At 46.4% G+C, this 13,476-nt stretch overlaps 1 protein-coding gene across 2 annotated transcripts in view; it reads right to left on the reverse strand.

Moving 5' to 3' along the window:
* Positions 1 to 13,476, reverse strand: part of TENM3 (teneurin transmembrane protein 3) — a 562,235-nt gene that overhangs the window by 77,209 nt on the left and 471,550 nt on the right. The gene's annotated exons all lie outside the window — the stretch shown is intronic.

Here is a 13,476-nt window from a genome sequence, read left to right on the forward strand (position 1 = left end):
GGGGGGTGAGGCTATGCGTGACGTTCCAAAGAGACCATTAATTTTATCTGGCCCCAGAGTTGCCGTGCAGTCATGTGAAATTACAGTGCATTAAATCATTGCACAAAGTATAGGCCAGTATTGATGACTATACTTTATGCCGGGAGTACATTCCTTGTCACAGAAGAAGCAAAGCCTGGGAAATCGTGAAGCAGCTTAGCGTCTATTCTAACAAACACCGGGGTTCAGGCTGCATACGGATGGGACAGGACCGACAGGATTTCCAACTGAATGTGGCAGCTGTGCATATTTGGTTACTTAGGACGGACAAAATGAAATACCAGAAGGACCACAATAAAACATTGATAGACTGAACAAAAACACGGTAGTGACGTGCTTCAAGACAGAGAGCGAGAAGTGATATTTGGTGACAATCTCCCTAAGGCTTTTAGGCTGTTACCTTTATATCCTATCTTGTCTGCTTTTATGGGCAAGAAGGGAAAATTTGGGAAACAATTAAAATAATTTAATAGACCCAAAATCTATAATTGTTTCAGTCTAACATGACATTTAAAGAAAACAGTTTTTTTTTGCATCTTTCTAATGATGATATCTGGCATGCGGCCGACATGACCTGTGTATGAGGATGACACTTGGGGAGCTTCTGGTGGCCGTGTCCATGAGTTTGGTATGACACTGACAGACACAAGGACGGCAATGCTCTAACGCGGTGAGAAGCACTGGTTAGAAACCAGGTCTGTTTGGACAGAACTGTTTATAATTTGGTATACAATACGTATTAGTAAAAATACTCGCTACAGCAATCAGGGCTTGTGAGACAGCTTCTCAGAACTGGAATGCTCTTCTCGTTTTGGGGACAAAATTTAAGGGGACAATCTGCTTAAAGATGTTTATTTTAAGTCTGTGTTAAGAGAAGTACTCGTACATTGGCTTCCCCTCCTCCACAGCGAAGCTTGCGAGTATCGCCAAGAGACATCCTGTCTCTTAAGATTAGAGTTAACAGAAAGAAGAAATTTTTGACAGTCTCTTGAGGCAGGGTATAATAAAATTATACTTATGGATACCATCAGGTCAAGATGAGATTAATTTTGCTGCTTCCTTTCTTTCAGACAATTACTGTCTGCATTTCTCGATGATTTAATGCGTAAAAGGTGAATTTTCTTTACGGACGTTTTTGTTTTGTCTTTCACGGAAAAGATCCAACTGCCCCTCTGTGAAGCAGCTGACTGCGTGTACACAGAGTTCTTGTATAAAAAAAGCCTGGATATTGCCATGAATATTTGCATATTCTAATGAAAAACACGAACAAGGAATAGAAAATAGGTAATCTGAGGAGAAAGGGAAAGGGAATTTTGGGGAAAAATATTTTTCACCTATTTCTACGATAACTGAAGACAGGAGAATCTGCTGTTTTCTGCTGAGCAGTGTAACTGTGTGCTTTATAGAAGGCACACTATCTCTGCAGTTTTTAGAAAATAACGAAACAGATTATGATATCACATGGATTTTGAAACATTGAGAGGAAGTCAAAGAAGTTTTCTTATGAAGATCAATGAGATTTCTCTCAACATACGTTAACCAAAATATTGTTTTGATTGGCAATTTCTTATTCTGCAGTGTGAGAGTGAGCAATTGCGATTCTTTACTTTAGAGTGTAACGCTCAGTAGAGGAATTGCCAACAACGAAGATCTTAAAACAGAAATGGAAAATAATAAATACATAAACAAAAAACAGCAAATGTACTGTTATCTTCAGTTTGGGGGTTCCAGTGAAGCCCTTCACATAGGAATGAAATCTGGGGTAACCGAAAATTATAAAAATGAGACACAGACATTTAAGTCTTGATAATTTAAATCCAAGGCATTTCCTGACTTACATAATTTACAGAAATATGCATGAAAAACAGTCTATTTTCACCCCTAATGCAATCGGATACACAGTTATATAATATATATATGTAGACGTGCCGACAAAGAGCAAGTATACAGTACCTTTAACTATCTTATCCAAATAGTGAGCTTGAGAAATTAAAGAGGAAAAAAAAGAACAGACAGACATTTCAGCAGTGTCACAGGGGACAAGGAAATTTTCAGAATTCACATGCAAACCGAGTGGCTGCGGCTGACGTAAGACTCACAGAACACGACAGAGGGGCACTTCCGAGCTTCCAAAAATGCAACACGTTCACGGTGTAGCGAACGTGGCCGTGACTCCAGGAAACACTCCACATTTTCAAGAAACGCATGCAGGCCCACTAGCGCCACCTTCCCCGGGGTTTTTTAGAGTAACCCCCACCAGGTACCTGACCTGCCAGGGAATGGTGGAAATTCACAGCTGTGAGAGCTACCAATAATCAAACTGTGATTTTGGGGGGGCGGTGAGAAAAAAACTCAGTGTTTGGAAAGTTTGTTTTTCACAGAACAGTTTCATCGGGGCTCCATCGGGGAAGGACAGAGGATGCCACGAGGGCCCGGAGCAGCCATTTCTGGGGGCTCTGATGCTGTCTTTCCTCGACCTGGGACACAGGGTCCTGCTCGTGCACCGGCCCTTCTGGGTTACTTGCACATTTACAAACCGTGCAACTATCACGGTTCATAAATAAGCAAGAAAAAGAAATTGAGAACCCTTGAGCAGGTGGAGCACATTTAACGTATTATTGAAAAAGGCCAGTTCGGTAGACAAGGGTGAATTCAGGGGCCTTGTACTCTGTGTCAGGGGCTCAGTGGTGGGTCCCACGGACCGTCCACCGGGAAGTACGGGCTGTTCTGAGACCCTGTATGTTTTCAGGGTTCGTTCGGCAATGGGCTCGTTTCCGACAAAAGCGTGGCGGGAACGGTCAGGATGAAGACCGAGTCTCTGACTGTCCCTGTTCCTTTACTCCTTCACGAGGCCACGGTGAGGCCACCCCTTCCCTCCCAAACAGAGGCACGAACACCTCTCTCCTTTCCACGTGGAGATCTAACATGTTCCTAATAAGCCTCACATCTTCCGGCTTTGTCAAAACTCATGCATCTTTAATGATCTAAAATTGCTTTTCAGAGATGCTGCTGTTGATCAGTGTTCCTTCCTGACACATGCCCGTGGCAGCCGCCCTCTGCGCGGAACGATTTAAGCTGGAACTTTCAGCGGGGCCGCTCGAGGCTGGCAGCTCCACCGCTTGTGCAAACGAGGCCGTAAGTGGTTCTGACACATCTGTACTGTGTGCACAAGAGGACCCTTCACTTGGCCACAGGACTCCATTAGCGGCTTTGGGGCTGCATTTAAAAATGAGTGTGTTTATAGCTAATCGACACTGTGTTGCAGGGGGGTTCAGGTGAGGAGGAAACTGCGGTGGGTACTCCTCTGAAATTATAATTTACTACAAATGAGTCCGTGTTCAGACAGTAAAATAAAAATGGACTATTGAATAACATCATCCATAGGATTTCTTAATAATTCATGCTAAACCTTATATAATCTAGTAGAGCCTCTTAATAATGTCTAAAAAATTCTGACTTAGATAGGGTAGTATTTCTGAGGGGGTTCTTAGTTTATAAAAACGAGTAACACTGATCGGAGGTGGGGAGTGAGCCTTTGGCTTTCAGACCAGGCCTGCTTCAGCTCAAACAACCAACATGAGGAATGTGATTAATTCTGACCTGGATTAGTAGATGTGAAGGAGGAATAAACTATTTCTAATCTAGCTTCTCCCATTATGTTAGCAAACAGAATCGATTACGCAACACAGATCGAAAAACAGTGGTAAAGGTAAGTTTGTCACTGAGTCAAGAGAACACTGAAAGTGAAGCTGAAATTAGAAAATACATTTAAAATACACAGGTTAAAATTACACAACACTTTAAATGTTAAAAATAATTAACAAAAGTTTCGCAAGAAGTTAAAAACCAATCATAAGAAAAATATACATATGTACTGAAAAAAAGGATACCAAGGTTTGTCATTTGCAATTTTATGTTACAGGAACTAATTACGAGGCTGATAGTTTAAAACTAAGATAGAAAGAGGGAAAAACAACCGTGTGAGGGCATCCAACCCAGGATGGCTAGGAATGTGGCCCGACACCCAATTGTAAATTTACTTAAAACCATTTCTTGCTCATCGGTTCTTGTTAGTGTTTGTATATTTAATGTGTCACCCAAGACAACTCTTCTTCTTCCTCTGTGGCCCAGAGACGCCAAAAGGCTGGGCCAGCTCTGGGGCTCTCCATCTTGGCTTTGAGAGTAAAATTTCTCACAGAATCACAAAAGCCCGGTCCTACATAATAACGAAGTCAAAGGAGGATGTCAACATATGAGGTTCAAATAATAGTTGCGGCCAAAGAAGTCATTTTTTAAGCCCCTGCAGTAAATCATTGGACAAACGCAGGCATGTTGGAAGAAGCCAATGGGAGCAATAATCATAAAGATAATAAAGCATATTTAAAAATTAATATGCCTAACGAATGCTAAAATGCACATTAAATTGCAAAAAAAAATTAACTGACACCGAAGGAGAACCATTCCTATTAGATCTACTAAGAAGTTTTAAATTTGTTTTATAGAAGGCAACTCTTGTAAAAATGAGTGCTAGACATATAAAACGGAGCGCTTTAATGGAACTATTCTCCGGTAAAACGTATTCACGAAATACTTTCCCTGGAGTTTCAGTTACTTGTCTTTTCAGAAGACCCATGCGGAACAAAGGGGGGAGTGTGGACTGTATGGCCTGTAAGATCGTGATTCTTGAATCTTCTGGTGTCTCAGATCGGAGAAAAGTGGAGAAAGTTATGGATCCTCTCCCGGGGAAAAAAAACGTGTGCGCATGCTCACAAACACCAAGTGCTACCTATGATGTCAGCTCCTCCACGAGCTCTCGGTCCGTAACTAGCAGAGGACGAACTCCTGGCTGACCTATGAACAATTCCCAAGCCCCAGCTCTGGCCTGGGGCTCTTTCCCTGGTTCACACCGGGTTCAGGATACTCCAGGAGACAGCGACACATCGCTTGCTCTTAACCACAGCATCATAATGCTTCTTCTTGGAGGTTTGGAAGCAAAGAATTGTTCTTCAGCAGAAGAAACTGATGGAAGGATCGAGAAATACCACGCAGTCATTCCCGACCTTCCATAAGTTTCAGGAATTTCAGCAGCTATTTCTTTCCCCAGAGCCACAGGGCAGCCCCACCCCTCTGGCCGGGTCACCTGTGTGGCCTCCTTGGGAAAGCCCCAGCTGGTTCTCTCTTAACTGGCATAATCCTGGTGAGTGTTCTTCAACGCCAGGGTGAATTCTTGGCCTCAATTGTCTCTCTTTCAAAATATAGGGTCTGGCAGAAATAATGTCCCCCTTTTCAATACAAACTCTTTTATTACAAAATTGTAAGCAGATCATTCTGTAACATAGCACTATCCCACTCAAGCCCCCCATACTGTCCTTGTAGGTGAAATGTTCAAATTCAAAGTATAAATGATCACACCCATGTTATTACCCTACCAGCCACACCCAAGCAGGTGTCACTTCTGCGGGACCCTGTACGTTCAGGAACAGTTACCCCAGAGCACCAGTGCTCAGCCCGGGCGCCGGAGGCCCTCAGTCTACCTGCTGTACAGGTGGACAAAGTCCCAGTGACATCTGAGATGTGGGAGAAAAGTTCAACTCATCGGGACTTAAAATGAAAATCCAAGCTCACTTGAAACGTTAATCTGTTGACACAGCCTGGTGAGAATTGTGGTAACCTGTTCTACAACAGCCCAGTTTAGAAAGCCTATTGGCAAGATGTTAAAACGGAAGGACAAAACCAGGAGAAACAAAAGGAAAGAAGTTTGAAACATCAAAGCAGCAGCTCAGCCCATGTGTAAATGTCGTGGAAGAAACAGCCGCTGAGGAGCAGTCCCGAAGAAGGCTGCTTAAGATGAGCCGGAAGGGGTGTGTGCGGCCGCCCTGGGGAGGGGCGGGGACAGCTGGCCGCCTCTGTGGCACGGGATTAATTCCAAGTTTGCTTTACTTTACACTGACGCTTAAAAACAGAGAAGAGACAAAGGCAAACCACATTGGTTAGACATCCATTAGGCAGCTCACAAGCAAAAACTGCTTGTGTATTCGTAGTCGCTGATGTGTGTGGCTATGAACTATTCACATTGTTTCTGCCGTCGGCCACGTGTGTGGTCGGAGCATATTAAGTGGCACAGTCTTCTCACGGCTCCTGAACTGAATCCTGGGTACAGCCTGGGCACAGGCAAATAAGACAGCGTCCAGAAGGCCGACAATAGTTCTCAGCTTAATTACGACGATGAAATCTTAGAGGCCCAGTTTCAGACAAGGATAACTCAATCAGAGGAGCACAGAAGAAAACATAGACGTAGTTTTCACTGTGGCTGTTACTGAAAGTCCTTGGAGCCGAGGACAAATTTTTACTCAGCACCGTGTGTTTCATAAGACTTTATAACACAGACTTTAAAAAATGATTCACATTAGTATCTCATTAAAGTCTTAAGTAGGTATTGTTTTCAGATTATTCACGTGCCACCTCCTGTAGGATGACGGAAAAGGTGTCGCCTGCAAGGACGTATTAAATCTATTTATTCCAATCGGCAATGTCTAAATCAGCACGCGAGCTGCAGTGCAGCGACTTGGTGTTCCTGAGCTGGTCCGTGCCGCACCGTTTATTACTGATTGCCCTGCCACAAGGGATTATGACGCTGACCTAATTTTGAACACCGCAAAACAATTTACTCAGGCCCTTAAAATGCTCTCTCTCTTCACAGAATTCTCATTCTGAGATCAGGATAAAACATCACAAACATTTTATCCTGTTTAGGAGGTGCCATTAATTTGAATTTTTAACAACTAGTGGGTGAGGTTGGGCCAGCAATGGAAAACAGTTTGTGTGTTTGTACGGGCACGTGTAATTAAAAGAGCTTTTGCTCCTCCGACACTGGCGATGCTTTGTTGAAAACCCGTTCCAAATAATTGCGTTTGAAAGTTTGCATATTTTATTCCTTTCATAATTTGGAAATTTGATGTAAATATTGTCTGTATAAATACAATGCTTCTGATATGCACCTACCCAAGGGAAATACCATACTGTGGTTTGGAATATCATTTATACCAACGCATTCCAAAACAATGACATACAGTAACATTTTTCCTGATTTAAGTCATCCCAGAAATATTTCTATTCTAAGGAAGAGGTGCTTTGTGATAACCCAAATCTTATAAAGTCAGTCCAGCTGAAAAGTGCCATTAGGAGCCACAGAGCTTGGAATAGACAACTGGTTGAAGACTGTTTGGTATTTTCCTAGAGTTTGGAATCTTCCTGCCTTGCCACGGACTCCATCTACGTAACTCGAGCGCCAGCAGGACCCTCGAGGCCGATGGCGCATCGCGGATGCGGGCGTGTGTGCAGCCCCTGGGGGGGACACGGCCGTTGCGTGGCCTGTGACACGTGACTGTGGTGGTTGTCTTTGCATAGGGTGAGATTGCGGCCACTGGACCACACACATAAACGTGCCACTTAACCCCTGTCTCCCTGAGACTCCGTGCTGGAGTTCACTGAACAGCAGAAGAAAAGTCAAATTGTTTTGGGCCTCCTCGGATTGAGAAAAACATCAGGTACACCGTGGTGCTCTGATTTGGGGTCACACCATCCAGAGAGAGCTCTGAGTGACAGGCACTGAACTGGGGTCCGTGTCACCAACGCATCTAACGGCAGGAAACCTGGGAGACGACCCACCCACTGGGTCACTGTCAATGAGGGTGACTTCTCGTCTCTCGTCCCTGCCTTCATTTTCCCATAACATTTGATTATTTAAGAGAAACAAAGAGAATAAGACAGAAATAAATATGCAGAATATCCTGGGGCCCTTGTCTTGTTAGTTTTCTGGAAGATGTCAGGGGAAGCAATGAACGAACTTGAACCATCCTTTGAACCCACTGAAGATAAACCGACATTTACTTTGGAGAGACCATCGATGGCTCTTTTCAAAGCTGACTTACAGAGAGAGTGACTTCCCTTTATCTGTGGGGAGAGGGAGCGCATGGGCACCTGGCCGTCGTACTTGGGGCACTGAACTTCTCCGGGCCTCCGTCCACGCGCCGACGGCACTGGTTTACCAGCCGCCGATCCACATTCTGCGCTCCTCCCGGGCCCATGCCTGTGCGCGGTGCTCAGTCTCCTAACCTCAGCTGGTAGAAGAATCAACGCCGTAGGTGAACTCCACTTTTGGAAGGTGCTCTGTAGGGTTTTCAATGACTAGTTTACAAGGGTTTCCTTAAATCCTTCACGGTGTAAGTTAATTTCCCTCAAACTCTTTTTTGTTGTTATAATTTTTTTTTTATTTTGGCAAACTATGGGTCCTGTTAGCAGCTGTAATTCAAATTTTTCTGAATTAAAAAGTGACATTTTTGTTATCGAGATATAATTGATATCATTCTTAATGGATCCATTTCATATGATAATTCAATCTTTCATGACAGGGACATAGACGTTAATTTTTCTTTGTCACAGGAAAAAAAATAAATATCACTTATTCCACTGTACACAAACACAAGAAACAATGCGGAGGTAATCTAGGGAGCAACACTGTCTAGTGCTTGACAGTATGGGCTTGGGAATGGCTCACGTGGGTTTGGGCTCTGGTTCCGTTACTTACTAGCTGTGCATCCAGAAAAGAGTTACACACCCTCTCTGAGCCTGGGTTCCCCCAATGGAGATTGTAACAGCTTCTCCTGGTAAGGCAGTTTCGAGGATTAAATGAGATAATATAAGCAGAGGACTTCGCATTGTGCCTCAGCACAGAGCAAACACCCAGTGAATACTAGGTATTATTACTTTGGCTGATTAATATAGTCTGGAAAGGGCAAAGCCATGAAGCATTTGGTGTCTGCCAGGAGACTGTGCAATAAGGAGGAAACCTGGTGGGAAGCAAAGGAGCCTGGGACGGCCGAGGACCCATTTCCCTGAGCCTGGAGGGCTGCTCTGCCCAGAGGGTGCCGGGAGGAGCCCCCTTCCGCTCCGCCTCCCGTGGAGAGGCCGGTTCCCACAGTGGGGACACCTCCCCTCTGGGTGAGCAAGGTTTCTGATTCCTCGTCTCCCACGGACCCCTCGACAGTGCGTGCGCCTGGTCCCCAGCACAGTGGGATTCCGCCTCTGGGAACGGACACCACATGGCACCGGCTGGCCGTCACGGAACAGTCGCGGGGTGGCAAGCACAGCACGGGGAATGCCATCCGTAACACTGTAACATCCAGGCATGCTGCCAGGTGGGTGCCGGGAATATCTCGGGGGGGGGGGAACACTTCATAGAGGGTGTGACTGTCTTACCAGGAGGCTGTACACCCGAAACTAACACAAAACAATACAAAAGGAAAACTGTAATTGAAAAAAAAACTAATAAAAATATTCAAATTAAAAAAAGAACCTATCACAACTTGTTCTTATAGAGTTTGTGTCGCCTCCTTAGTAATGTTATTTGAGCAAGGTAAGTGAATACTTCCTAAAGAAGTGTAGTTATCTGCGTAAGTATTCGTACACCCTGCTCACAGACTCGGAAACACAATCGCGGTGACAGCGACTCCTTGGGGACTGGGACGTGAATGCACCGCTCCGCCGCCCCCCCACCTCCCCCGCGCGCCCTGCTCTCCTGACGCCGGGACTTTCCGGAACACTCTGCGTCGTGAAAGGTGCTGAGCAGAGGCGGCAGGACGGCTTGTGTGGTCGCCCCTAGACCCAGGAGGCCCCCGCTCTCGGCCGAGGCAGCCCTCCTCAGGGGCCAGTGGCGGTTTCGGTGGGTGCCGTGCGTGTAGGTCCACGCCGTCGGAACTCCCACCGCGCACCTGCCCTGGTCACTGTGGTGCAGGGAGAGCGCCTCTGGCGCAGGGAGGGGCTGGGGGAGGGTGCGGTGACCACACGGAGAGCGTCCTCCCTGCTCGTTATGGCAGCTCCACGGTGACCTCCCCTTGCAGACGCCAATGCATTTGGCGTGGATCACGCACGTGCATCATAACCGCGACGGGGACGCGCCTTTGGAGCCAAGAGTTGGAGTGTGTGTGTGCAAAGCGTCATTTGACACTTCATTGTTCACGTGGGGACTAATGAATGAATACCTAGCGCCGTTAATGCACAATTAGGTCGCTTATGTTTAACCACACACTTTCTACGCACACATATATAAATATTAATCTTGGGTAGAACGATAATCGTCCCGCACCGCAACAATTAAACAGCTGTAACCTGTCTCGCGTGTTAAGTGACGGAGCTGCGGGCGAGCTCCGCCAGCAGATGGTCTCACCCACCCGTGCTTGATGTTCAAGACGCTTCTTTTTTGAAAGAGGTGTTGACAAATCAGAAGAAATAGGCAGAGATGCAATGCAAACCGGGCCATTTGCAATGTAGATTACCCTGAGACTAACTCGGTGTGTAGCAAAGAACCAGGCGCTTTTGTGCAGGGAAGACATTACGTTACGTGGGGATATGGTGGGTTCCCCACCAACATAATTATTTCCCAATTTCGCTCAACCAGCAGAGTTTAATGGAAAAGCAGCTGGCAAAGTGTTCATATTTATGGATCTCCTTTGGCTGCTCCTTAATTTATCCAAGGCGCCTGTCTGTTAAACCCCAGGAATAATAGCTACACTGCAGACAGCTGTTTCCCAGTGTCACCGCGGAGACGCTCCGAGAGCAGAGGCCCAGGAACCCACCACGAGGAAGAGCGGGGGAGGAAGACCGCCCGTCCTCGCCCCGCAACCTGCGCAAGCCACACCTTACACGTGAAAAGGGGGAGGGGCCAAGGCTCGGGATGGAGTCCTGCCACAGCCAATCGAACGTTTCAAAAACCAGGCCGCGGGAAAAGAAACTGGTTCAAGATGAGAGAAGACAGGTTATTTCCAGCGCGTCGCAGTCAAGAACAACAGGGACCCATCTTCCCCCACGGAAGGGACACTCAGGGGCTCGTGGGGGAAGCAATGGCCGTCGCCCTTGAAACCGTGGGCTTGGTCCTTCTACCCTGACCTCGAATCAGATGCAAAGCTCCGACTTTCTCTTTTTCCCTCTCCGCAGGTAATCAGTATTTCTGCATGCAATGAGGACGGCTTGGAACTCACACTCCTCTTCCACCAGGTGGCTGGCACTCCACCGCCACCTGGCCTGAGTTGTAGGAAGGATGTGACCAATTTGCAGCCTGGCCCTAGTTGCCGCCGTCGCCCTCCTTGCTCCTGTGGTAAGAGAGCTGACGACATAGCACTTGGTACCCGGTGTCACTTCCGAACGCCTCGCACCCAAACTTCTCAGTCAAAGTCTTCCGCTCAGCTTGGCAAGAACTGCAGGGAGTGAGTTTCATTTTTAGCTCTGGTTCAACTGTGCATCTAGTTGGCTGAGCTCTGACACCTTCTACCTCCTGGATGTTAGTGGCAATTAAGGTCTCAGGTGGTTTTTAAAACATGCAGATGGATGAGGGGTTCCGAATGGAGAAAGACACAGGGTGGTGTATTCGTAAAGGAACAAAAGGGCAGACTTCATACAACAATGCCATACAAGTTTGACATATGATTCAACTGGCTTTTATTTAAACACCATGTCTCTTCCTAAGTTTTCTAAGAAAAAATTAAATGGACTTAAGATGAGAAACGAGGTTCAAGGAGGCGACGGGAGAGCCCGGGCAGATGCGCATTTTAAAAATCTGTCACGGAATATAACATTGTAATTCAAGCGGACAGATCAAAAAATATTCTTGGGATAATAATTCTAGTTTACAAAGTGCTTCCCTAAGACACAGAGCACCTATATACAGTAAATTATTATTTTTTTAAAAGATTTTTTAAAATTTTATTTTTAGAGAGGGAAGGGAGGGATAGAGAGAGAGAGAGAGAGAGAGAGAGAGAGAAACATCAATGTGCGGTTGCTGGGGGCCGTGGCCTGCAACCCAGGCATGTGCCCTGACTGGGAATCGAACCTGCGCCACTTTGGTTTGCAGCCCGCGCTCAATCCACTGAGCTACGCCAGCCAGGGCTACAGTAAATTATTTTTAGAAACATAAACAGACCAGCTAGAAAACTACTAAGTTCCTGGGTTTAGTAGGAAAGAACCAAACAGAAGACCGCAGAAGGAGGGGGAATCAGGTTTTTCAAGGCTGACATAATCAGGCATATTCCAGTGACGCCTAAGTGATCACAAAACAATACGCACGACCAGCGCCTCCTTACATGCTTCTCCCATCTCCGAAAAACAACAGTGGCTTTAACCCTCCAGTGTTCCTGAACACAGCTGCCTCTCAAGCCAGTGAGCCTTGCAATAAGCTGAGTAGAAATAACCCTGATTTACGGTAATTATGGGGACCCCCGTGGCATTCCAGGAGGAGACTGGAGGGAAAATCTGCCCAACTAACCGTCATAGGATGGGATTCATGATCGCACGGGCTCTGAAGAATGTGAGGCATCTGTCTTCTAAAAAATGCAAAATTCCAATGGTCCCAGGCTGTCCATCACCCGAAGGGAAAGATACATGTTAAATCCAGATGTAGTCACCCACAAAATAAGTGCCTACCTATGGACTGGATTTCAGAGGTCCTAAAACACGCCCCTTGTCTAAAGCAGAGAACACACTGAACACTTCCCGAAACGATAACAACTGTCTCTGACATTCACCTTGGTGGCCCCGTGCCGGGGACTCGAACTCTCACTCAGCTTGAGGCAGCCGCCTCTCTTAGCCACCATCAATAGCGAACGTTGTTCATGCCAATGCTTATGACCACTCTTAGGGGTGAAAAATGGTGCCCAGGGAAATGAATCCTCAAAAGGATGACAGTACATTTGTCAAGAAATTCCTGGGAACGTCCCTTGTACTGAAGGTCACAGGCGAATCAGGTGCAAAAGTAGTGTGAGGATCTGAATCCAGACTTCCTGGAGTTTCTGTCTGATTTGAGGACGTAATTCTAATGGGGCTCTCGAGACGTGCCGTGACTTCCACAGGCAGGTCTACAAGATACCGGAGGGTGGGGGTGGGATTCTACAGAGTTAAAGCCAGAAGGTGCTTCTCATTTAGGGCAGGGGGGACTCCAAACTAACAGCAACTCTGAGGCTTTGTAGGGTCTGGCTTGTCCAAGTGGAACTTAAGAGTGATTTGAAAGCGTTGACATGTCATTTTTAAGAATAAAATAGGAAAGAAACAGAGTCAACCTTCCTAAAGTTTCAAATGTAGACCACGAGATTAATTTCTGGTGGCTGGGTACCCTTTCCCTCAGCAGCCTGCTGAATGCCAAGCGAGAGACTGGTGTAGTCACAGGGCAGGCCGGCCCTTGCCCGCCACGCCTGTGCCACGAAACCCATCGCAGGACACTCGTCCTTTCACTCTGAAACTGGAACCTGCGAAGGAAACCCAACGAAGACAAAAGAACAATGCAGTGAGGAGGAAACCCGCTTGAAGGACACGTGAATGACAACAGCAAAACCGCCAGCGAGCTCCCGTGTCTGCAAACAACGCACCGGCCATCACCCAAGCACTTCCTCG

This window comes from Phyllostomus hastatus, unplaced genomic scaffold, assembly GCF_019186645.2.
Source record: "Phyllostomus hastatus isolate PE091 unplaced genomic scaffold, TTU_PhHast_1.1 phas_scaffold_46, whole genome shotgun sequence".
Classification (NCBI taxonomy): Eukaryota; Metazoa; Chordata; class Mammalia; order Chiroptera; family Phyllostomidae; genus Phyllostomus; species Phyllostomus hastatus.